This window comes from Apodemus sylvaticus, chromosome 7, assembly GCF_947179515.1.
Source record: "Apodemus sylvaticus chromosome 7, mApoSyl1.1, whole genome shotgun sequence".
NCBI lineage: Eukaryota > Metazoa > Chordata > Mammalia > Rodentia > Muridae > Apodemus > Apodemus sylvaticus.
Genome location: NC_067478.1, coordinates 30,046,811 through 30,072,013, shown reverse-complemented (window position 1 = coordinate 30,072,013; position 25,203 = coordinate 30,046,811).

The window sequence follows — 25,203 nt, the reverse complement described above, 5'->3', positions numbered from 1 at the left end:
GCTCTGCAAATGAACTATGCGACTGTTTTACGGAGCTAACAAGAAGTGGATGCACAAAGATTATTCATGCCACATGAATGAACATTTCTCTGAGATACACTGGCACATGCCTGCAGCCCTATCTTCACTAGGGAGCGAGTTGGATGAAACATTTTAATCTATAAATTCATGATCATGCTGAGCAAAGTACCTAGAGAGTTTTTGAAGAAGCAGACAACGTGAATTAGGCATACTGAAAGCAAGGTAGTTGAAATGTACTTAGAAAGTTTCTATATAATGCCTAGGAGTTGAAGAGCAAAACTGATGCATACCTGCTGCCAAAAATATCAGAATATTCTTTCCATACAAACAAGATGTGGCCCAAGTGTGACTGCTACCACAGAGTCCCAGGGACCTAATAGCATAAAGATGTTGAAGATATTACTAAATTTTGGAAGTAACAGAATGTGCAAGCCAGATACCAGAAAACCAAAATCAAAGATAGCAAGCAGTAGATACTATTGAGAAGTTTCCCAGTAAAGGGAGATCATCAGAAGTAGGAGGCAACTCTTGCCAGAAGATAAATCCAGTGGGTTTGACCCAAACTCTGGGACATTTAGCTAAAACAATTTGATGGATGTACTTCTTTTATGTTCATACCTCATCTGAGTGAACAGAAACCACAGTTAGCAACCTGAGGAAAAGAGGCAAAGAATACAATCTTTTGGTGGAGTGACAGAAATCACACATGTGACAACACAAACCTATAATGCCAGCATTTGGAAGGCTGAGACAGGGAATAGAGAATTTGATACAAACCTGTGCTACATAGCAAGGCTGTCTCAAAATAAAAATACAAGGGAAACCAAAATTTCTCTCTTCTCTTCCAAATTTCCTGTCAGCAACAGACCCAGAATGATGGAGAATATATAACAATTTTAAACCTTGTATCATCTGAAAATGATGAGAAAACATATGAGGCTTGACCTGATTTTTATTAAAGGGACCAAGAAAAACTTGTTCACATAATAAGCTTAATAATGCAGTAGAGAAGGGGAGGGGAAGAACGATAATCATTTTTTTCCTGTAAGTCTGGCTCAGTTATTTAATTATTTATTCGTTATTATTATCTTTGGCATGCTAGGCTCAAAGCCAAGGCCTTGTACATGCTAGAAAGCCCTGTAGTGCTGAGCTACACCCTGCCTGAGGTAAACAGTGAAGAAAGCAGTTGTCCTTCCAAAAGCAATCAGCTTAAAAAGAACAGTAAGGACAATGGGAGTGAAATAATGGAATGAAACTTACAAGGCAACCAAGCACAAAGGCATGCTGGGATTCCAAAAAGAGACTGAGTGCCAGGGGAGATCGAGTAGCTGTCACAGATTCCAAGGTGATAATTCAGTTGGAAAGCCAACTCTTTGTAAATAGAAAGTGAAAAGATAGGTGTTGGTAGAGGAGCATGTCTCATTACTAACCAAAGCAATAAAAATAACTGGCATTGGCCATAACTTTTCCTGGCTCTTAAAGGAAAAGAATAAAAGGTACAATTTGAGCAATGGTTCACAGACAAGGACAGAAAAATGCAGAGAAGTTTAAACACTGAAATACAGAAAAAACTTTGAGTGTAAAAACCAACATTAGAATGTCAAGAAGTCAGAGAGCCACAAACCATGCAGAAAAGTCCCAAAGGGGCCTTATACTGACAGTAAAAGATTCCATGGGAAAAACAAACTTAAAAGAGAACATTCTGAAAGTCTTAAATCAATGACAAACTGACGACTAGATCCATTTTAATGAATTTCTAACAACAACAATTCTGCTCTCTTGCATCTGAGTTTTAAATCTGATTTGAAATAACTGTCATTTTCACTCAAATGCAGAAGTAGTTTATTTGGACCTTCATTCATTACAACTAGAGAAATTGAATGTATGTGCATTACTGATGTACAAATTCTCAAATCATTACCTTGCATACAATTACTTGGAGAAATACATTTTATAGAAAGAAGATAAAATTGCATACCCGTTTTTTATTATTATTACCTAAAAGCAGTTTCTTCTAATGCTGGGGAGATGGATCAAATTGAAAAATGCTTATTATATAAACACAACAGTCTGAGATCAGTACCCCACTGTTCTTGAAAATCCAGGCCTAGTGGCACAGTGTCTACAATCTCAGCACTTGGGAGGAAAAAAGAACTGGTCCAATTCATGGAACTCACTGGTCAGCCAGCTTAGACAATTAGTGAATTCTAGGTTCAATAAAAGACCCTTTCTCAACAAGTAATATGGATCTACTCATTCACTCTTGGTTGGAGTACAGATCAGAGCATACACTATAAAATGCAGTGTGGTGGTTTGTCATGAAACTACAAATATATCTACTATATATATGACCCAACTCTATTGCTCCCATAAACACACACAGAAAAGAACTCTGTTTCTTATTACAGGGAAAGATATCTGTCCATAATTACTCTATTATCAAGAGCTAGGGCACTGAAGCAACCTAGGTATTTATAACTGAAAAACAAACAATGAAAACATGGTGCCTATACATGGTGGAATTTTATTCAGCATTCAACTTGACATATGTGAGTAAATGTATAGATTTTGGGACTCTATATTGAATGAGGGTTGCATGTTCTCACTTATATGTGGATCTTACCATTAAATCTTTAAATTCTTTTAGTACATGTAGACTCTAGAATACATGATATAGATCATTGGTTGGGATCAGGGAAGAAAGACTTCAGGGTAGGGAAAACAGTAGAGCACAGGTAATATAAAGTGGAGAATGGGAGTAATGGGGAGAAAAATTTAGGAGACAAGTGGCATGGATGAGTACAATGAGGAGGAGTATGGGGAATAGATGTCTAACATTAAGGGAATCTGAAACATTCATATGGATACTTGCCATGTTATACATTTCATAAATGTGTGTATGTGTTTATTGACATGATAGAATTATTTGGGTCCTATACAGGAGTATGTACACATTCTAGGAGGCTAAAATTATCAATTAAATATTTCTGAGTCAGGAACAAAACACCTTCTCTCGAGTTTTTGGTATATGTGTCCTAGGAATGCCCAAAACTACTATTGCCATTGCTTTTATTTATACCAGAATTTGATGGTATAACTGTATTATTGAAGACACTATAGATATATAGATAGAGATATATAAATGATAGATAAAAATAGATATATAGATGTATAGAGATATAGATATATATATAGAGAGAGATATGTATATGTATAGATATAGATATGTATATGTATAGATATGTTAAAGGTCAAAGTACATAGAAAATCAGACTGGTACTGACCAGAAAGCAAAAGGCTGCTAGGGAGAAACTGTGAACCCTATGAACTACAATGATTACTAAATGTAGAAACTATGCCTGTGAGAGCAATCCTGACATCTGGGGAGTTCACAGATCTCCCCAGAAGTGCACAATTGGTCCAAGTGAGTATGTGACTTTTGAGTGTTCAGCCACCAAGGGGACATCTGTATCACCTCTGCCCAAGTCACAGGGATCATTGCAGAAGGATTGTAAGAATGAATGATAAGGGAATAATGAATTAAATAGTGTGTTGGGGACAGAACAAGGCAATACCACTCATAAACTTATAGCATACGTTTGCCTGCATAAGACATGCACAAGCCAATGAACAGTCTAGTATGAAGTTGGAAGGGGACAATGAACATCTTACTAGGGAACAACAGCCAATTTATGGCTTCTGAGACATAGTTTGTCTTCCCATGGTTGTGGCTCCTGGTGGGTCAGGCATGCTCCTGTGGGTTGTTCTGCACCCAAGAGTATATGGACTGCAAAAATTAAAAGGTATTTTAAAATAATGTACAAGAAGTTAAGGAATATGTATGTGGGGATAAATCTGTGAAGTATTATGGAAAGAAATTTGGGTGAATATGATCAAAACATTGGCATATATCTCAAAGAATTAATAAATATTTGAAAAATTGAAAAATCATGGAGAAACTTTGAGAAAGGCACTTAACCTTAAACTCTCCCTGCATTCACACATGCAAATATGTGTAATTAAGCACCTGTGATACATGTGCTCACGCCCACAACACATACACATCCATAAAACACAAATACACATTCATACAAAGAAATCTATTCTAAAACTCAAGTTGGAAGAGAAATCATCTTTACTTATAAAAGAGAGAATGAAAAGATAAACTTGACCATAAAATAATCAATACCAGGAAATAATTTTTATCCAACCAACATACATTTGGTTTTTCTTTACTATATTTATGTATTCTCACATTATGATTTTGAAGGCACTGAAAGAATACATTACTTACGAGTAATTTAAACTAATGAGATTGGAATAGTTTACACCATTCTGCATTAAGCATTTGATGCATCCTACTCAATTCATTTCAATAATAAATACTCATAACCACTGTGAGCAGCTAACTACAATCACTTATTAGCTCTCTTTGTTTCTCTCATTGACACAATATTTGTGATATTTAGCATATCAAATGCAAAGTGAATTCTGAAAGTGCCATAATAGAAAAGCTGGGAGTTTGGAACTCTGTTTAATCCTTGGGTAGCTTATTACAGTTTGTTTGACTGCAATTACTTTACCATTTTCTGGTGTATTACTATTTACGTTAGATATTTTGACTGAAATTTCCATTGAGAATTTTATTTTTGAGTACTGTATTTACTTAATGTCTACCCATTCCTGTCTGCTCCCTCCAACTTTTTCCATGTTTCCTCTTGCTTACCCTCTCAAATTTGTGACATCTTCTTCTTACATTATTGCTATATATAAATAAACATATATGAATCAACACCGGTGGGTCCATTTGTTGTTGCCCCTATGCATACAGGTTTCAGGCTGACCACTTGGACTTGAAAGACCTCTGAGTTTCTTGTCCCTGGGGAAGACTGATTCTCCCTCTTTCAGCATGCATTAGTTTCCTGTAGCTCTTCATCTAGAAGTGCAATCTTGTGAGATTTCTCCAATCATGTTAACATGCCAATTGCTGTTCTTATTATACAGGTGACTACATTGTTAAGATTCCATGGGTGTGGTTTCCCTGTCACACACGGAAGACAGTTTCCAAGCAGATGCCCTGGTTCTCTGGTTCTTACAATCTTTCTCTCTTCTCTTCTACATTGTTCCCTGAACCCTGGGTGAATAATATTGCGGATGTTATCAGTCTGGGTTGCATACCCCACAACAATGAATTCATGTGTGGATTTAGATATAATTATATGAATATTTTTAGTGTTATTGGTCTATAAAATATTTTAGAAGCTTATATATATTAAATTATGTACATACATCTATAGGTAAAAATATATAGGTACATATACATAGGTGGAGTATATGCACATGAGTATAGGTATCTGTGATATCCAGAAGATGGGGTCAGATACTCTGGGAATGGAATAACAGGCAGTTGTGAGCCACCAACATAGATAATGGTAAATGAGCCTTGATCCTCTGCAACAGTAACAAGTGCTCTGAATCACAGAACCATCTATCCAGCTGCTACACATGTTTATAAATTATAAAACCAGTGGCTATATGAGACACATCATGCTATCTCTTCCTTTCATCACAAATGAGGAGGTTGATGGAGCTTTCTATCTACTTTAAAGTATGACAGAGTTTTATAGTTCTTCCTGGCTATGGTTTTCAATATAAAGAATGATTAATTATGAACATTTCAAGTTCTTGGAAAGCAAGATTGAAACACAAGTTTAGTTTGCTGAGTGATATGAGGCAATTTCTCTGAAGTAGACCTCCAGGCTTTAGGGAAGGTCCTTAACCTTAGAAAGTAATCCATCCAAAGGTCTCAGACTAGCCAAGCCAGCTTATCTACAAGAAGACTCTCAGGACAAGCGGAGCAGTCGGGAAGTAGTAGACATCAACTGATTTTCATGGAAGAGGTTCAGGCAACTGAGCTGCTTCAAAGAGATGCTTCCCAACTGCCTGGTAATTTTGCAGCAAGTTCCAGATTTCCAACTTTTGTAATCTGTCACAAATATAGAGGTGGAGCCTTAGAGGTGGGGTGCCTCTGAGTCATTTCTGCTCCCCTAGTTAACCTCTCATTCACTCCTTTAAATAATCTCAATAAAATCTCTGGCTCACCAAGTTGGATTCAGTGGCAGCCTCATTTTGGAATGCCCTTTGCTCCCTATCTGATCACCTCTACCCAGGAAACATATCACCCAGCACCAAGGCTTGGAATAATTGGGTAATATTGCTTCAAGCACTAATATAAAGAAAGGATTTATCATCATGTTTTGACATCTTATCTAAGCTAATAACTATCCTATGATGTTTCATTTTACATTCCCAAATGTGAATTCAAATATTCCCTTATCCTTTTGGGTTTTATCTATAAAAAAAAAAATACCTGTTAAAAATTATTGACATAAACTCCCAAAGTAAAAACTGCTACTTACATATGATCATTTTAACATTAAAATTAGTATAAATTTAAATTTCAATCATTTTGGCTTATCTAAACATTCTAATCTAAAACTTTTTTAGAAGTACATATGCTTCAACATAGAAAAGGAAGATTGGCAGGCTGTGACAGAGGCGCTCTTGCCTACTAGGGTCTGAGTAAGTTCTGTTTGCACAGCTGAATGGCAGAATAGGTTCTAGGAACTTTCTTATGTTTTTGTATTACTTTGAAAGTGAAATACGTATGAATAATGTATTTGAAAATACATTTTCAAAGGTATGCTATCACATAAGTATTAATAAGTTTTATTATCCTTGCTTTTGCTCCAAATCCAGTGTGTGCTTTCTCAAAATAAAATAAATCTACCTGATATTTCATAATTTCTAGGAAGATATAAGTATAAATAAGAGAGTTGAAAGAAACCTATTTGAGTTAGACCTCAAAGACCTCAAGTAAATAAAACAAGGAAAAAAATCCTTAGAAATAATTGCATTTAATTATTAATACTTAATTTTACATAGGATACAGTTGTCATTGTGCTTTATAAAAATTGATGAGGGATAAATATTACAAGAAGCAACCTGTCACCTTCATTCTGTCTTCAGGATCAAATAACACAAAAAAACGATGCCACAGAACAGTAATGGGTCCCAGACACAACATATTAGGCCTGCGCTTGAGTTCACACAGGACTTTGATTCTGCTGTTTCATGGACCAATATACTGTGACATTTTAAGTCACCCAAAAGTGTTATTAAAATGTTTTAATAGCTATGTTATTAAATATATTTATAGATATATATTTCAGAATACGTTAAAAGTAACATAGAGTCATTTATGAATTGATTCTATATATGCAACTAGAAGAGTTCATGATTTATTTTGAAAAATTAGACTGTCTAGAGTGGTCACATTAATGAACATGTAAGGAGAGGTCTTGGACCTTCACTCTCACCCTATACACATAAACACACACACTAAGTAGCTTCTTTCTCTTATTTATCTGGATATCTCAGCCATTATAAGTAGATGGGATCTGATTAAATCTGGTTGCACTTAATTTCAACCCATCTTTATCCCTGAAAGTCTACTACTATTTCAACTTGATTAAGAAGATATCTTTGAAAAGTCTGATCTGATGGAAGCTTTCTTTTCTTGTAGAACATTGGTAGGATTGTGAACCAATACCACCACTATGGAAATCTTTGTCAAGAATCTCAAAAAATAAAAATAAATCTATGACTCAGCTATGCCACTTCCTGGCATATGCGAAAGGGACTCAATATCCTACTTCACAAATACTTGCTCAGTATACTCACTGCTTCTTTGGTCATAATAGGTAAGAAATGGAAACAACCTGATTGTCTTTCAACATGTGAAGGGATAATAAAAATGGGGTCCATATATACAACTTAATACCATTCTGTTGTAAAGCACCCAGGGATCCACCCTATATGCAGACACCAAACACAGACACTATTGCAGGTGCCAAGAAGTGCTTGTTGACAGGAGCCTCATACAGCTATCTCCTGAAAGGCTCTGCCAGATCCTGACAAATACAGATGAAGATGCTTGCAGCCAACCATCGCCATGAGCACAGGTACCCCAGTGGAGGAGTGAAGGGAGGAACTGAAGGAGCTGAAGGGGTTTGTAATCCCATGGGAAAAACAACAATATCAACCAACTAGACCCCCCTAGAACTTTCAGGAACTAAACCACCAACCAAAGAATACACATGAAGGGATCCATGGCTCCAGCCACATTTGTAGGACAGGAAAGCCTTGTCAGGCATTAATGGAAGGGGAGACCCTTGGTCCTGTGGAGGCAAGAGTGGGTGGGTGGAGAGAACCCTCATAGAAGAAGGGGGAACAGTATAGGGGTTTTGTGGAGGGGAAACTGGAAAGGGGGATATTAATGTAACGTAAATAAATAAAACAACCAATAAAAACTAAATGAGATTAAAAAAAGAAAAAGAAAAAGAAAAAGTGCAAGTAAATGTATGGAAACAGACATCATTACATTAAGTAGCTTAACCTGGGTCCAGATAGATGGATACAATACCACATATTCATTTGTGGTCTTTACCTCAAAAATTTCAGGAATATATATATATTAACTACAGAAAACAGGAATATAGAAAGGAACTTTTTTCTCTCACTTGGAGCTGTGGAGAATGGCGCTCTAGAGAGGATAACAGTCAGATCCAGGATCTCTGAAGGAGAAAACTGAAAAAAAATGGGAGGGGATTTAGCTGCAGAGGGGAAAAGGAGGACAACATAGGGTAGAAAGAGGGTAAGAGGGCAAATAGCACTAAGAATTTTTGAAAAAAAGCCATAGAAATTAAGATTACTTAAAATTGCGCAACCCAGATAAATTGAGTGTGGAGGCATGCACGGCATGTGAGTAGTTTCAATGAAGTCAACCACTTGAAGTGACAATGTTCTTACCAGAACCAGAAACTATCTAACAAGAACATCAGTGCCAAGAATAGGAAACACTATTTGAGGTTGTTGGTAAGGGAAGTCCAAGAGACTCCAGAAGCTATTGACATCAATAGCTCCCAGGAAATTGAAGGTAAGACTATATTTCTGAACATCCCACACACTTGTTACTTAGAAGACTCAAGCTAAAACTGACTGGAAATCATCATCCTGGAGGTTTTGCTCTGTAGTAATAACAGAAGAATCCCAGAAGGAGCTAAAGAAGCTGCCACAAGATAAAGGTATTCAAAAGCTTACCCAGTTGGGATGCCTACAAGCAACAGTGCCCTATATAGCAAGATATCCAGAAAGGTGCAACAGTGGCATTTATATTCTGAAGGTATCCAACAACCATCTAATTGGACTTAATGCTTACTAAGGAGGAGGAAGATCATGCCTGGTGTTGTTAACGTGACCCTTTATATATGACTGGCAAGGCCGTGCATGGGTCCTAAGAAACCTACTACTGCCACTTCACTAAGGAAGCATAATTTCTAAGTACATTCTAAATACTTATCTTTATACCCACAGATAAGTGTATTTCTCATCCCTCGCCAACAAATCTTCATTTTGAAGTAGACAAACCATTCTGGAAAGCCACACTTGTTCAAATACAGAGGACAATTCAGCATTGCCTGGGTGGGGAGGGAGTTACGTAAGGGACAGAGGATCAGTATAAGAAACCTGCTGAGAGATACGTCCTTTAGATGTGACAAGGAAACTTCCCCAAGGAAATTTCAACAATAAGGCTGCATAAACAAGACCTAAAGAAATGATGATGTGAAAATTGACAAATTGACTTGCTAATGTGAATGGAGAAATTTTGAAAAGGCTCCATTACCAGAAGAGCTTTAGTTAGTCAATGTCTTCTGAGAGATGGATAAGTTTATTTATATAAACTATAGTTATATTTGTGTTTGTACAACATATGTATTGTGTGTGTTATGTATGTGTGCATGTGAGTATGTGTTTGGGTGTGTATAATGATTTGATAAGGAGTTTTAAGAACATGGGACAAATTGGAACAAGAAGAAATGGGAGACTGTTATAAAAATTATATATACCAAATGTTCGTGTATTAAAAGGGCTTTAAGTCAATGTGCCTTCAACAAGCCATATGGAAGTACATAAGTGTTTGCTGATGAGGTGATACACACTTTCTCATGGTATTAGAGAGGCAATACTGGAAGGAGAACCACAACACTCAAATGCCCAAATACCAAGATACAGAAACATACTATACTACAACTGCAACCTCGGCTTCCAATGGGCAGCATCAGAAATGCACGGATGCTCAGTCTTGGCTTCCTTAGCTTTTCTGAGATTGATCTATGGAACCATATCTGAACTTTCCTCCTGTTTTACACAATTTCATTTTCTATCTAGAAAACATTAGCTTTTCTTTTTTTTCTAAAGCCTGAAAAATAACATATTGAGCTCTATTGCTTTATTTTAGTCTGTGTGTTGGCTGTGTTTTCTTTTGCATAAATTTGATTTCTAATTCTTGATGCTAAAGCCTTAACCATACAAGGCAAGTTTTCTATCACTGAGCTACATTCGTGGGGAATTTCAGATTTGTGAGTGTGTAGACTTAGATATATAACAGCACAGCTATTTATTTCTCTACTTCTGTTTTCTTTCTGTAGTTATTAATTCTTTCATTTCATTCTATTTTATCTTTTAAGACAGGGTGTTCCTATATGGTCCAGGTTGGTCTTGAACTTACAGTTATTGTAAGTGTTCATATTTTCCAACTACTATATGTAATGTTTGCCAAATATAAAGTGTTTAAATATTCAACTATCAGATATTTATATGTTCTCTGAACAGAATCTGTTCTTTCAATAAAAAGTAATTTGAGTTTTAAAAAACAAACTTTTAATTGTTTCAGAGATGTTTTATATATTGAAATAATTATCACTTAAAATAGTTTATGTTTGTAAATCACTATTTCAATAAAACAATTACAAATTGATAATGGGTAACTACCCAATATGTCACAATACTGTAGTGTCATTGCTTAAATATTATTAAGAAAGGACAATTAAAAATATAGTCATTAATTCTCTGAATTAATGTTCTTAAACACTATTTGCTTCATGATATAGATGTATAAATGCAGAAACTGTGTAGGCAGCCTTAGAGCTCAATTTTATCACTCTTATGATTCTAATTATAGAAGGTATAATTGTGATATCCTAACAGATAGCAAGGGCTGCTATAAGATGCACTTTTTAAATTTCTTATGCATATTTTTAAATCTTTATGACACTCATTAAACCGTAATATTTGGATATCTTTGAGGCAGTGAGAATAATATACAACTTAGATGAGGAAATGTTTTTGTTTTTAAATACATTTTGAAAACTCCAATTTTGACTCCTGTTTTGCTGTTGTACTTTTTCTCTTCCTCCATTAGAACTTTCTATTCCTGAATATTAATAGCTATCTTAACCAGCTCTAGACAGCTTCTAATGAACCTATTAAGAAAACCCTCCACGCAAGAAGTGTCAAATAATTAGTACTCGTTTTGCTTTTGACTTGTTTTTCCATAAGAGTGTTAAAGCTCCTAAAATGTTTACCATTTAGCCTTTTGATAAATTTGAGCGCAAAAGTGTATGCACCAAAGTGTGTAGTAAGTCAGTTGACCAAAAACAAAGCATGCTTTCTGATAAAGCCTAGTCCAAATTATTCTTTAATTGCTATTTTGACTTTCTTAGCCAGCATGTCCAATAGCATTATTATTGCTTTTATTTTTCTTTCTCGAAATATCTCTTAGGTTCTGAGTGTCCTGCCTGTAAGAACATAACATCCAATTTGAAGAAAGAAGTGCAAAGGCTAGGGAAGCTGCACGGCTGGACTGAATGATTTTGACAACACTAGGGGGCACTAAGAACAGCTCATGTATGGACTTTATTTCTTCCTTTCAGGGATAACTATACCCACAAGCATAAAATCCTAGAAGTATTACTTTTACCTAGTTAGAATATAAAATATTTACTCCAAAGCTAGAGAAATGTCTCATTGATTTAGAAAGTATGCTGTATACCCATGAGGACCTGAGTTTAAATCCTTAGCACCCACATAACAAGCTGAATCTATCATTGCAAACTCTTGTATTTCTAATGATGTGGGGGCTTGAGGGTCAGAGTCAGGAAGATCACTGATGCTTGCTGGCAACCAACTTATCCCTGTTCTCAAGATTCATTTCATTCACGCTACTAGGCAGAAATTGCAATTATGTTTTAAATCATTGCTCAGTAGGTAATAGAAAAGCACTTCATTAATATCCATGGCTTTAAAGGATACTGCTCTACCTTGAGTCATAAAGCCCCAGATTGAAAAGACAACTGAGACTAAGGGTTTTCCTACTGGCAAATCTAGTAGAAACTTCTCTCCTTTTTATTGTGGTACATGATATTGCTGTGCTTTCTTTGAGAGAGTCGATTTGTGAGGTCAACTTCATCTTAAGTTCTTATATTAGACTAATGTGAGAATACATGATGCATCTCCTAACAAGCAAAGACAGTGTATGGTTAGATAATGAATCTCCAAAAGGCATCATATCTTGAACCCCAACTCAAAGAAAGGCAAGCCCCTGATTCACAGTTGAAAAACAAAAAAAAGATCCACATGGCACATGATATTTATCAAAGCAATCAAATGTTTTGCTGACAAACTAACTGGATATCCTTTGTGAAGACAGGTAGCTGCATCAATCAGGAAGGAGACAGTGATGTCTATCCTTGCCAACTGGTGTTGAGGGAGTTGCTCATCTCATCTCTCAACATAGGTTATAAATGATACGTTTTAAGATGGTCTAAGTAGCTAAATATCCCTATTAAAATCTAATGACTCAAACTTTTCATTCTGCATCAAATTATTTAATAATCCATGACAGCAAACCATGAAAAGTGTAAAAATTCTGCAACTAAAATAAGAGGAATAAAAACTTGAATCATATCAGCCATTTAGTATTGACAGAATATTCTTTAAACATCTTATAATTTTAAATTATATTAGAATAATATTGAGGGGAAACTTGGATAATTTATTATTGCTCAGAAATGCTTTGACAATTAGTTAATGATAGATTTGTACATTCTGTTGGGAATTGCATTAGTGGCTTGATTTCAGAGTGTCCACTATGGATGACTAACTTGACAGTTCTAATCAGTTTGAATATAACTAGATTATTCTACATTTCAGATGCAAATGGAGGGCAACAGGAAAATCAGTATCAAAAAAATAAAATAAAGCTTCAACTTGAACAGTTGAAGAGATGTCAAATTAAATAGGCTGAAAATATCGCTGCCAAGTAGAACCAGTTAGCTTGATGCTGGGGACTGTGCACATCTCTCTCTGGGGAAACACTTTAAGTATCCACGCTTCAAATGCAAGAAAGAAATAAACAGGAATTAAACCATTATCATTAAACTCAACGATAAAGTTAAAGCCCTAATGTTTTATTTATACCCACTTCCCTCTCCTTTCTCTGTCCTCCATAAAAAAGAGAAAGAAAAAAAAGCAAGAAACAACTCAACAGAGACTCTTAAGAGTAGTATTTACTTCTTGGATATTTTAAGGACACCATTGCATTCTCCTTCATCATGCCAGTTTGAAGAATTTCCAATTGTCACTGACTTGTAACAATATTTAACTTTGTTTTTGACAGATCATTTCTTACATTAAGTCATTGTGGATAATAAAACATTAGGAAAATTGAGAGGGGAGCATGTCTATCCTTTACTGAATGGTGAACACTGCCAATTCAGCAGATACCAGGGAGGTACAAATTCGCCAGTTGCTCTCACTGATGGCAATGTTCTTTGGAGAAAAGAAGCCATCTACTTCTAACAACTAATCAGCTAGCTGGAGATCCTATTCCCCTTCCATGCTGAAATATTTAACCTATTTGTCTTGTGCTGGTAAACACAGATGCTGTGGGTTTATGTGTGCATGGGTATGTAATGCTCAGAGGAAAGCATATCTCAGTACTCCTCCCGATCCTCTAGCTCTCATATTCTTTCAACATCCTCTGAGATGTTCCCTAAGGGATGCTGATATAGATGTCCCATGTATAGCCAAGCACTCACAGTAACTCATTCTCAGAACATTGAACAGTGGTACAATATTTTTGCTGCAATGGATGACCCCAATGCCCATGTACATATGGGCAGCAGTAATTTTTTCAGTGAGTAAATACATGAATAATAAGAGAAGTACATGAAACGTGAGGGGTGATATGATAGTGGCTCCTGGGAAGAGCTGAAGGGGACAAAGGAAGGGAGAAATGGTCAAGATACATTGAATATGTGTATGAAAATTTTGAAAAATGTACAATTGTTTTAGTACATAGATCTTTTCAGGTCTTCAGCTGTGCCTTACCCTCCCAGCCCTTGAGCAGGAATTCCAGACTTGTGTTAGCCCTAATCCCCCCCAACTAGGATGGAGCACTTAGACCAAGGTGAAGTTTATTGTTCCTCCAGATCTACAAATTCCTGAATTAAGCAGGTGACCTGCCCAGCCACATGAGCAGTGGAGCCAAAGCCCCACTGAGCAGTCATACCAGTTCTCCTGAACTGACCTTGGAATTTGAGGGAGGGGCTCTTTCCTGAAGCTTTAAATCTGAGTCCTCCATTAAACCCTGGGACCTTGATCAGCAACTGCTGTCTTGGTCTCATTCTTCTCTTGCTGCCTTCCCATACATCCCAGCTTCCCTTCCATGTAACCTGTTTGATGTAACTGCAGGCAGTTAGATTCAGCAAGGCTGATGACTGGTGTGGAGTATACATGAATGCCACATGGAAGCAGAACACAAGGATTAGAATTTGCTTTCCTTTGGGAAGTCTGGAAAGATGTCTTATGGCAGCACCATAAATAAAAATTCCAGAGAAACGACATTGATCTCTACTGATGTAAAAACAGTGTACTTTGGGAAAATGGGGAAGTTTTTACTAGCAATCCAGCACTCAATTGACCAGCAAGGACACTAATTTTGAAATGTACTTTTCTCTGATTTCGTATGCTTTTAAGGAAGACTGTCTATCTTAGTCTGCTTCACATAAAGCATTCTCCATTTCCAGGCTTGGTTCATCCTATTTCTCTCCATGAAGTCTTGGTACTTCATGTACACATGGAAAACCACCTGCTCCTCATCTTTCAAGATGCATTTTAAGACAAGCAATTCAAACACACTCACTCTCTCCAATTTACCAGTCAAATATAATTTGGTTTTGCATCTACTAAACCTTATCCTAACAGTGAGTATCTATTCATACATTTTGTTTACATCTGCAAGCCATCCCTCAGTGAGTAATGGCATATTTATCTAAGCAGGGTTATACCCCCAGGTGTATGATTACTCAATATTAATAATGTCAGTTATAATCAATGGAAGCAAAAGATAATGTGGACAATGGGCTCAACTAGAAATAATAATGGCAAGTTCTCATTAAGACACCTACTGTATCTGAAAGAGACTTGAAAGCTATACATTAGGTAAGACAGAAGGATTTCATATAGCATGTTGAAGGTTAAAGAAACACAAACCATTTTCTATATAAAAAAATTATCAATAAAAGCATACAGATGTGCCTTGGAAGTAATGAGATACAGAAGATCTGCAAAGAGAGAGGTCAGGAAGTCAGCACAGTTTTCTGTGACAAATCTTTGGAAGCAGAAGCTGAGCCAGAATCTTAAGGATGTAAACAAATGAAGCAAAACAATAAAGGTTCTAAACTTGAAATCTCATGGCCAGGACAGGAACAGAATTTCAGCTCCTGGCATAGGAAAGTTTTTCTGCCTAGAAACCTATACTTAATTACTGTGAAAGGATCTGAAAAATAGTGCATACTCGATGAACATTTGTGGTTTAAATAAGTCTTGAGAAAGGACATAAATGGTATTGGACCTTAGGAAACTAGAAGGAAGATATGAAAAGAGAACTTCAGGGTGTATGATCATAAGAACTGACACAGATTATGATTTTTAACATTTAAAAATTTTAACAAATTTATCAGCAGATTGTGGAAAGGCAAGAATGGACAAGATTGATCAAATATGTGATGCAAGAAGAACAACAAAATTAAACTGGAAGGTAAAATTGTATGCTGGTTACCTAGCAAATGATATCCAACTGAAATATATGAGACGGGCTGAATAGCAGATAACTACACTTATTTATAAAACTTGTGTGCACTAAAATACTGTTGGTTCATGTGGGCATTGATATCAAGAAATGGGAAAAAAGTATTTGGAGACAAAAATGGCCAATGTTTTTTTGAGAATGTTGTCTCGATGTTCATCAGGGGTATTGCTGTTGCATTCACAGAAAGTGTTTAAAAAATACTCTCTTTATTTTGATTTGTTTTCATTCATTGTGTAGATTTTCTTTGAATGTCTTTCATAATTTGGCTGCAAATTTATTTGTACCTGAGAATTTTATTAAGCTAGGAGCTTTTTGTTGTTGTTGTTATGTTAAATTATTATTCCTATTTCAAAATCCTTATTTGCTGTTGGTTTGTGTAGGTTGTAGATCAATTCTTTTTTAAAAAAAGATTTATTTATTATATGTAAGTACACTGTAGCTGTCTTCAGATGCACCAGAAGAGGGTGTCAGATCTCATTACAGATGGTTGTGAGCCAGCATGCAGTTGTTGGGATTTGAACTCAGGGCCTTCAGAAGAGCAGTCTATGCTCTTAATCGCTGAGCCATCTCTCCAGTCCTGTAGATTAATTCTTAATGCAATTTTAGATGTGCATGTATCTAGACATCTATTAATTTCTTTCAAGTTTTCTTACTTAATGAAGTATAGATTTTAAATATTTCGTTATAATGTACTGAAGTCTTTGTTGCCTCTTTTGTGTTTTCCTATTCCCTTCTAATATTCTTAAATTGGGTCTCCTTTTTCTTTAGTTAATGAGCACAAGAGTGGGTCAAACATATTCACCTTTGAAAGAAGCAACTCCTAGATATGTATATTATTTGTATTGCATTCTTTGATTATATTTCATTAATTTTTACTTCTACATTTTTATGATTGCTTCCCATCTCCTCAGTTTAGGTTTGGTTTGTTCCTATTTTTTCCAAATTATTATTTTTTCTATATTCTTTGTTTATATTCCAAATGATTTTCCCTTTCCAGATTCCCTCCTCCCCATAAGTCCCATAAGCCCTCTTCCCTCTGCCTGTTCTCCAATCAACCCCCTACCACTCCTCTGTCCTGGTACTCCCCTACAATGCTGCATCAAGCCTTTCCAGGACCAGGGCCCTCTCCTTCCTTCTTCTTGGGAATTATTTGATATGTGAGTTGTGTCTTGGGTATTCAGAGCTTCTGGGCTAATATCCACTTATCAGTGACTGCATTCCATGTCTGTTCTTTTGTGAATGAGTTAACTCACTTAGGATGATATTTTTCAGTTCCAAACATTTGCCTAAGAATTTCATGAATTCGTTTTTAATTGCTGAGTAGTATTCCATTGTGTAACTATACCACATTTTCTGTATCCATTCCTCCATTGAGGGACATCTGGGTTCTTTCCAGCTTCTGGCTATTATAAATAAGGCTGCTATGAACATAGTGGAGTATGTGTCCTTATTGCATGCCAGGGAATCCTGTGGGTATATGCCCAGGAGTGGTATAGCAGAAGTGGCATGCCCAGTTTACTGAGGAGCTGCCAGACTGATTTCCAGAGTGGTTGTACCAATTTGCAACCCCACCAGCAGTGGAGGAGTGTTCCTCTTTATCCACATCCTTGCCAACACTTGCTGTCTCCTGAGTTTTTAATCTTAGCCATTCTGACTGGTATAAAGTGAAATCTCAGGGTTGTTTTGATTTGCATTTCCCTAATGACTAATGATGTTGGACATTTCTTAAGGTGCTTCTCAGCCATTCAGAGTTCTTCAGGTGAAAATTCTTTGTTTAGCACTGTACCCTATTTTTTTGTTTGTTTGTTTTTCAAGGCAGGGTTTGTCTGTTTAGCCCTGGCTGTCTTGGAACACACTTTGTAGACCAGGCTGGCCTCAAACTCAGAAATCCACCTGCCTCTGCTTCCCAAATGCTGGGATTAATGGCCTGTGTCACCACTGCCCAGCTTCTGTACTCTGTGTTTTAATAGGGTTATTTGGCTCTCTGGAGTCTAACTTCTTGAGCTCTTTGTATATATTGGATATTAGCCCTCTGTCGGATGTAGGGTTCATGAAGATAAAACCAGACACACTGAAACTAATAGAAAAGAAACTGGGGAAGAGCATTGAGCACATGGGCACAGGGGAAAATTTCCAGAACAGAACACCAATAGCTTATCCTCTAAGATCAAGAATTGACAAGTGGGACCTCATAAAATTACAAAGTTTCTGTAAGGCAAAGGACACTGCCAAAAGGACAAAACTGCAACCAAATTCTTGAATTGCATAATTAAGTCACTCACTGATGTTCTTTCTGATTTTTGATTTAGGTAATTAGAGCTCTAAATTTCCCTTTTAGGACTGTTTTTATTAATTTATTCTCTAATATTACAGCCCAACAGCAGTTTCCCCTCATTCCTCTCCTCCCAGTTCCTCCCCATCACCTCATGACTCCCCATCCATTTCTAATTTTAATGTGTTTCAAAGGATTTTGTTGGTTGTGATTTGTTTTCACTTAATTCTAGGATTTCTATAAAAAAATTTTTCATCTTTGGTCCATTCATCATTCAGTAATAGTTGTTTGAGTTTAAATAAAATTACTTGAGATTCACTTGTTAGTGATTTAGAGCTTTACCACATTTGATTTAGTAGGATATATAATGTTATTTAAATGCTCATGTATTTGTTGATATTTGTTTGTTTGTGTGTGTGTGTGTGTGTGTGTGTGTGTGTGTGTGTGTCCTGGAATGTAGTCTATTTTACCGAATTCTCTATGACTACTATTACTAAGTAGAATGCATATTCTTTGGTGTTTGGTTGGAATATTCCTTTGATAAATGGAAAGGTCTACTTGAGCTGTGATGTCACTTTATTGTGATATTTCTATATTTATATTTTGTTCAGATGAGGAATCTATTAGAAAAAATGAAGTATTGAAAACATCTACTATTACTACATGTGTTAATCAGTACTTGAAGCCCAGTAGAGTTTTAAAAAATTAGGCTCATCAAGACTTTTATGTTTTCTTAACTAATTGTTCCCCAGATCATAAGAATATACATTATATTCTCTAATTAGTTTGGAATTTAAATCTATTTTTTCAGATATAAAATATGGTGATACCTGCTTGCTTCCTGCTCACGTTCCTGAAATACTTTTCTATCTGTTCACTCTGAGAGGATGGATATATTTAAACGTAGAATGGGTTTCTTGTAGACAAAATTATGGATTTTGTTTCTTAATCAATTCAGCTAGCCAGTACCTTTTGATTTGGGAGTTGATGCCATTAATATTTAAAGTTATTATTGGCAGATATATATTGATTGCTACCACTCTGTTCTTGCACTTTTGTGAGTTTTTTTTTTTATTTCTGTCTATGTCCTATTTTTGTGTTTCCATAAATATGACTCCATTGGGTTTCTTTCTGTAGATTTTTTTTTGTCTCCTTATTTCTGTCTTCAGGCCGAAGTCTTGCTTCCAGTATTCTCTGAAGGGTTGGTTTTGTGGAAATGGCTATTTAGCATGTATATTATGGAAAGCTTTCCTTTTTCTTTCAACTATAGCAAATACATTTCTGGATAAATTTATGTGAATTGGTGTCTATGCCCCTGTCAGTACCTGGAAAATTCTGGCCAGGTTCTTCTGGCTTTTAAATATTTCACTGAAAACTCAAGCATTATTATGATAGACTTTCCTTTATAAGTGACTTAAGATTTTTCTCTCACAGCTCTCAGTGTTCTCTTTTGGAGGGTATTTATTATTTTAATAATAAAAGAGAACTGATAGTTTCTTTTCAAATATAATTTATGTTTTCTTTTAAGGTTTATCATATCATATAATATATTTGATTATATTAAAATTTTCATTATAATCTTTCCCTTCCCCTAAATCCTCTAAAAATCTCCTCACCTCCCAATCAACCCAACATCATATTCTGTCCCTCTCTTTCTAAAACAAAACAAACAAAAAAAAAGAACCTTTAAACAAACTAAAAAAAAAAAACCCAAAAATCTCTGTCTCTGTCTCTGTCTCTGTCTCTCTGTCTCTCTCTCTCTCTCTCTCTGTCTCTCTCTCTCTCTCTCTCACACACACACACACACAAATCAAATGCAGTCCATTTTGTGGGAGATTCTTTTTAAGTCTTGTGATTTGGTAGTCTCTGCTTCTCTGTACAGGTATGCCTTTTTCTTTATCTGAGGAAGCTTTCCTCTATTACCATGTTGAAGATCTGGTCTTTGCCATCAACTGAAGATTCTTATCACTAAATACCTTGAATTAGAGGTTTATCCTTATCATGAATGTCATGTGGTGTGCATGTGTGTGTGTGTGTGTGTGTGTGTGTGTGTGTGAAGTTTGTTATTTTCTTGGGTTGAGTGATCCAATTCTATCTTCTGCTTCATCCAGTCTACTGATATATTTTATATTCAAATTATCAAATTTCCTTCAGTATTTCTATATCTTTAGGGAACATTGTTTCAATTGCTGAATTCCAATTCAGACTGATTGCTCATTCCATTCAGCCATGTATTTATATTTTCTTGTACTTCACTCAATAGCTCATTCATGCCCTCTTAAAGTTCATTGAAAGATTCTTGACTTCTTTGATCTCCTTGAACTCACATATCATGTTTGGGAATAAATTTTATTTTAGTGTCCTAGGAAATTTCATTGGAGAGCATTTCTTGTCTCTGTAGGTGGGGACATATTTTCTTGCACTTTCACATAAATGTATTTCTGAATGTAGTGATGTGCACATATAGACATCTTGTTTTTTTGGTTGTGTTTCTGAAGAGAAATTCTAGGCTAGTCCTGTAAAGTGGTTATTTGCTTGCTTTTGTTGTCATTTAGTAATATTTATTTTGTATCAGCTAAAAAGAGTGTGTAGGTCAGTCATTAAGATAGTGTTATGTTTTGACTAGAGAAATAAGAGAAATTAAAGCTCTTGGCAGCAAAAAATCTTGAGAATGTGAGTTGTGATTGGGACTTTTTGGAATGGTTTGCAACATATGCTACCTGAGTGTGCCTAGGACTATGATGATAACATCAGTGGACTAAGATCTGGGATACTCCCTAGCCTGGACTGAGATACAGGATGCATGAGAAGAGATAATACTGGGACTCATTCAGGAGAAAGGTTATGTAAGTTCATTCACAAGTGTGTTCTAATGTGCATTCTGCATGACTCAAGCTAGGCACAATAGTAAGGTAGTGTAGTGATCTGAATCAGTCATGGCTGTGGGCTAATATAGGTGCTGCGTGATCTGAACAATGACTGGTAGTATGGGTATAACACACATGTGTGATTTTTTTAATTCACTGAAGTGGGGTAGTGCACATGCTAAGTGGCCAGTTCTCCAGATCTGCTTACTGCTCTACAATTGTGGCAATAGGTGATAAAGGCAGAAGAAGTTGTGGACATTTTATTTTTAAAAGTTATTGACTTAAGCATATGTGTGTGTGTGTGTGTGTGTGTGTGTGTATGCGCGCGCGCACGCGTGCGTACACGCATCCTTAATTAAGGATATATATATATGCATAAGGATATATATATATCCTTAATTAAGGCACATAGCTCAATAAGTTTGGAGAAATAAAACTATGAATCTATCACTCCATTTTTGGTACAAAATATAACTAAATATCTTCTCCAAAATTCCTTTTATTTTTATTATCATCTAGTATTTAGTAAAAATACTTCAAATATAATCAATCTGCTTAGCAACAACTTTGTCAGAAATTATGATTGAACTTGTTAATGGCAAATGCTAAATGCACAGCTTTCTTTTCTTAGTGTGCTTACACAACTGCATTTTTAAGCAAATTACCCTTTGCTTAATACCTCTGCTAGTTCACTTTTGTCACTATTACAAAATGCTTGGAAAAACCATCCCAATGAAGAAAGAGTTATTTGCATTAGAGCTTCAAAGGGTTCATTACATGCTTGCCTAGTTTCAGAGCTGGGCCCCCAAGGCAAAATCCCTAATCGTGGTGCAAAGTTTAGTAAATCAGAGCTTCTTGTCTCATAGTTCTTAAAAAGTGAAGAGCACAGGAAAGGGCCAGGGAAAATAAACCCTTCAAATGCATCCTCTCAGTGACAGGCTACTCCTACCAGGCACCACAACTCAGTTTCCCTCATCACCAAACGTGCCATTGAATTCTATCTTTGGATTAATCACTAATTATATGAAAGCCCTCTTGATCTAAATTCTTTCTAAAATCTCATCAGGTAGCAATCATGCTTTCAACACATGAGTATTCAGAGGGCATTGAAAATCAATCCAGAACATCACTTCTACATTCTCCTCCCACTGACTCAAGCATACACGATTCTGTTCATGGATTCTCTGAATTTCAAATATAACTGGAAAAATATCCTGTTGGTCTTGTGTCTAACATATGTTTTGCATAATGTCCTCTAGCATGACTCATGTTGTTGAAATTGCAAGATGTTTCTTTAATACATAATAATGAGGAAATTGAAAGTCTACAGATAAATGAATTAAATATACCTTTACAGTTTACTTCCAAAATAAAGTGCATTGAAGACCTAAAGTGAAGCTTAAAGAACCATAAGGCTGTAAGAACAATAAGAGTGGGAAGCATAGGCAATGAAAGTAAAGATAGACAGGTAAAATTAAAAATGTAAAGTTTTTTTCTGTTCCTAAAGAATCAAAAATGTACTATAAGGGGGAATCTATAGAATGGAGAACATATTTTTCAAATAAACATCTAATTTCATTGAGGGTAGTATAACATATTTATCACTTATAACCTTCATTACTAATAAATAACAGAAATTTCTAAGTCCAAGCCCTCGGTACCTGGAAATTAATTTCCTCATTAATAGGCTGCTAATGTCTTTACTGTAATGTTACCTGGCAGAAGGTACAGAGTGTCTGCCAGAATGCTTTTTAAATGCTTTTTAAATGCACTAATTCCTCTCACTGGGCATGTCCTGACTAGTTACCTTAGGTGAGTTCTAGCTACCAAAGCCATCACTTGCAGAGTTAGCTTATCAATATTGGAATCATGACTGCAAGTTGAGACATAGTCTTACATAGCCCAGGCAAGCCTCTACTTATTGTGTACCCAACACTGATCTTATAATCCTAATATTCTTGCCTCTAACTCCCAAGTATTGGGATTATCTGTCTGCAAAATCATGCTCAAAGAACATATACATTTTTCAGGAGTTGCAAGCAGAACTGACACCATAGATTAGTTTAAGAACCAATATTGAAAATGCAAAGAGTTCCTCCTACAAGTCCCACAATAAGTTAAAAGGAAAACATAAATTCTCCAAAGAAGACATAAAAATAGCCATCAAATAAATAAAAGAGTGCTCAATATCAAAAACTATCAATGAAATGCAAATCTCAACTGTAATATAGTAAGATATCATACTCAATTTCTCAAATGAATCTAGTGTTAAGGAGACTATGAAACAATAGGAATCATATACTGGGGCAAGATGGGGAACTATAAGCTATAGGTAATTCAGGCTTGGAGGTATATGCAATAGACCATGCTTGTAATACCAGATCTTAGAATGGTGAGACATTAGGATAGTCAGGTCCAATCTTGGCTACATTGTGAAGCTATTTGTCTCAAAATATTGGAATCCCTCCCAGGTCAATGCAATGTCACCTCCCAAATGTTTCTGGATAGACATTGCTCAACTCTTTAAAACACTATGATAGATAACAAGTGCTACCTTTGTAGTTGTCACACAGCATAGAAAATAATAGTCAACTTTTGTGTATATTTATGTTCTATATCAGTGTAGACCTTTGTGTTTATTATCATTTTATTCAACAAGTTAAAATATACTGTTAGTACTATCTATTTTAGCGATGAAACACAAAGAAATCACTCAGTGACAATGCCCATGTCTCCATGAATCTTTTCCAACATATGAGGTGGAACGGGTTCACCTTGTTTCAATCTCCTTCCCACATCCGAGTAAATATGGCACTTTCCCATTACATACGGGTTTACTGGCAGGGAGAAACTTTTAGAAGACTTAATCTAGGTTCTCCATATGGTCAGCATCATGTATTATTCTCATGACAAGCAACATTTGTGAAATAGAAACACATACAAAAGCATACTGTACTCATGTATACTTTGTTTTCATATATAAGTATGACATAAGTATGTGTACATGATTTCTCTCAATTTCTATCTTTCAGTAAGGATAAATTTGCTTCCATACTTTCAATTCTAGTCCAGCATGACTGATATCATACTAGTTTATTTTTATCAGAATCATAACTCCCTATTTTCATAAGAAAAATGGTCTTGATTGCTCTCCATCACTGACTCATTAGCTCCTTTCCTAAGCCTAAGGCAGCATCTCACTCTAAGATGCCTTTTTCACTTCAGATTGCCATTTAGTGACAGGTGACAATCACTTACATGGAGGCCCTGTACAACTTGTTCCATCATCTAGTCCCTCTCCATGCAGCTACCTCCTCTCTGCTCCTATTCTTGCAGCCCATATTGGATTATCTTTCTGACAATAGATCCATTAGTCCTTTTGGACTTTATAAGACACGTATGTTACCTCACCAATATTGCTTCCTTCTCCAACACAGATGCTCTCCTTATTCACTTTAAGCTCTGAAACTTCATGCTGGCCTGGATATAACTCTGAGTAATATCCCAAACCAATAGAGACCAGGATTCGCTTTGAATAGTTCCATCACTGAACCAAGTCACAGTAGTGAGCCTGATACAGCGAGAGACATAGAAAAGTCACTGTTTCCATGTAAACGTATTTATGAAAACAGAAAACAGAGAGAAAGTAATCAAGCTTCAAAATATAAAGTCAGGCATCTAATTTCATCCTTACTCTTTCTGGTTAAGTCTTAGCCTTTAATGGTTGGACCAGATTAATGCACTGTTATAAATTTTCAGCTGATATGCATATGAACAGCCTAAGTGTCTGATTAAATATTAAAGGACTTGTGTTTGCTGATTAAAATTTATGTATGTATGATTGACAAATACTTCAAAAAGAAAAATCAACCTAAAGGACTTGTAGACAAGCAATTTTGTGTTAAAGAAGGCAATTTGGCAGATGTTATTAAATAAGATCAAAACTTAGACAGCATCTCATAATTTTGAATTCTGTATCATCTTACTCA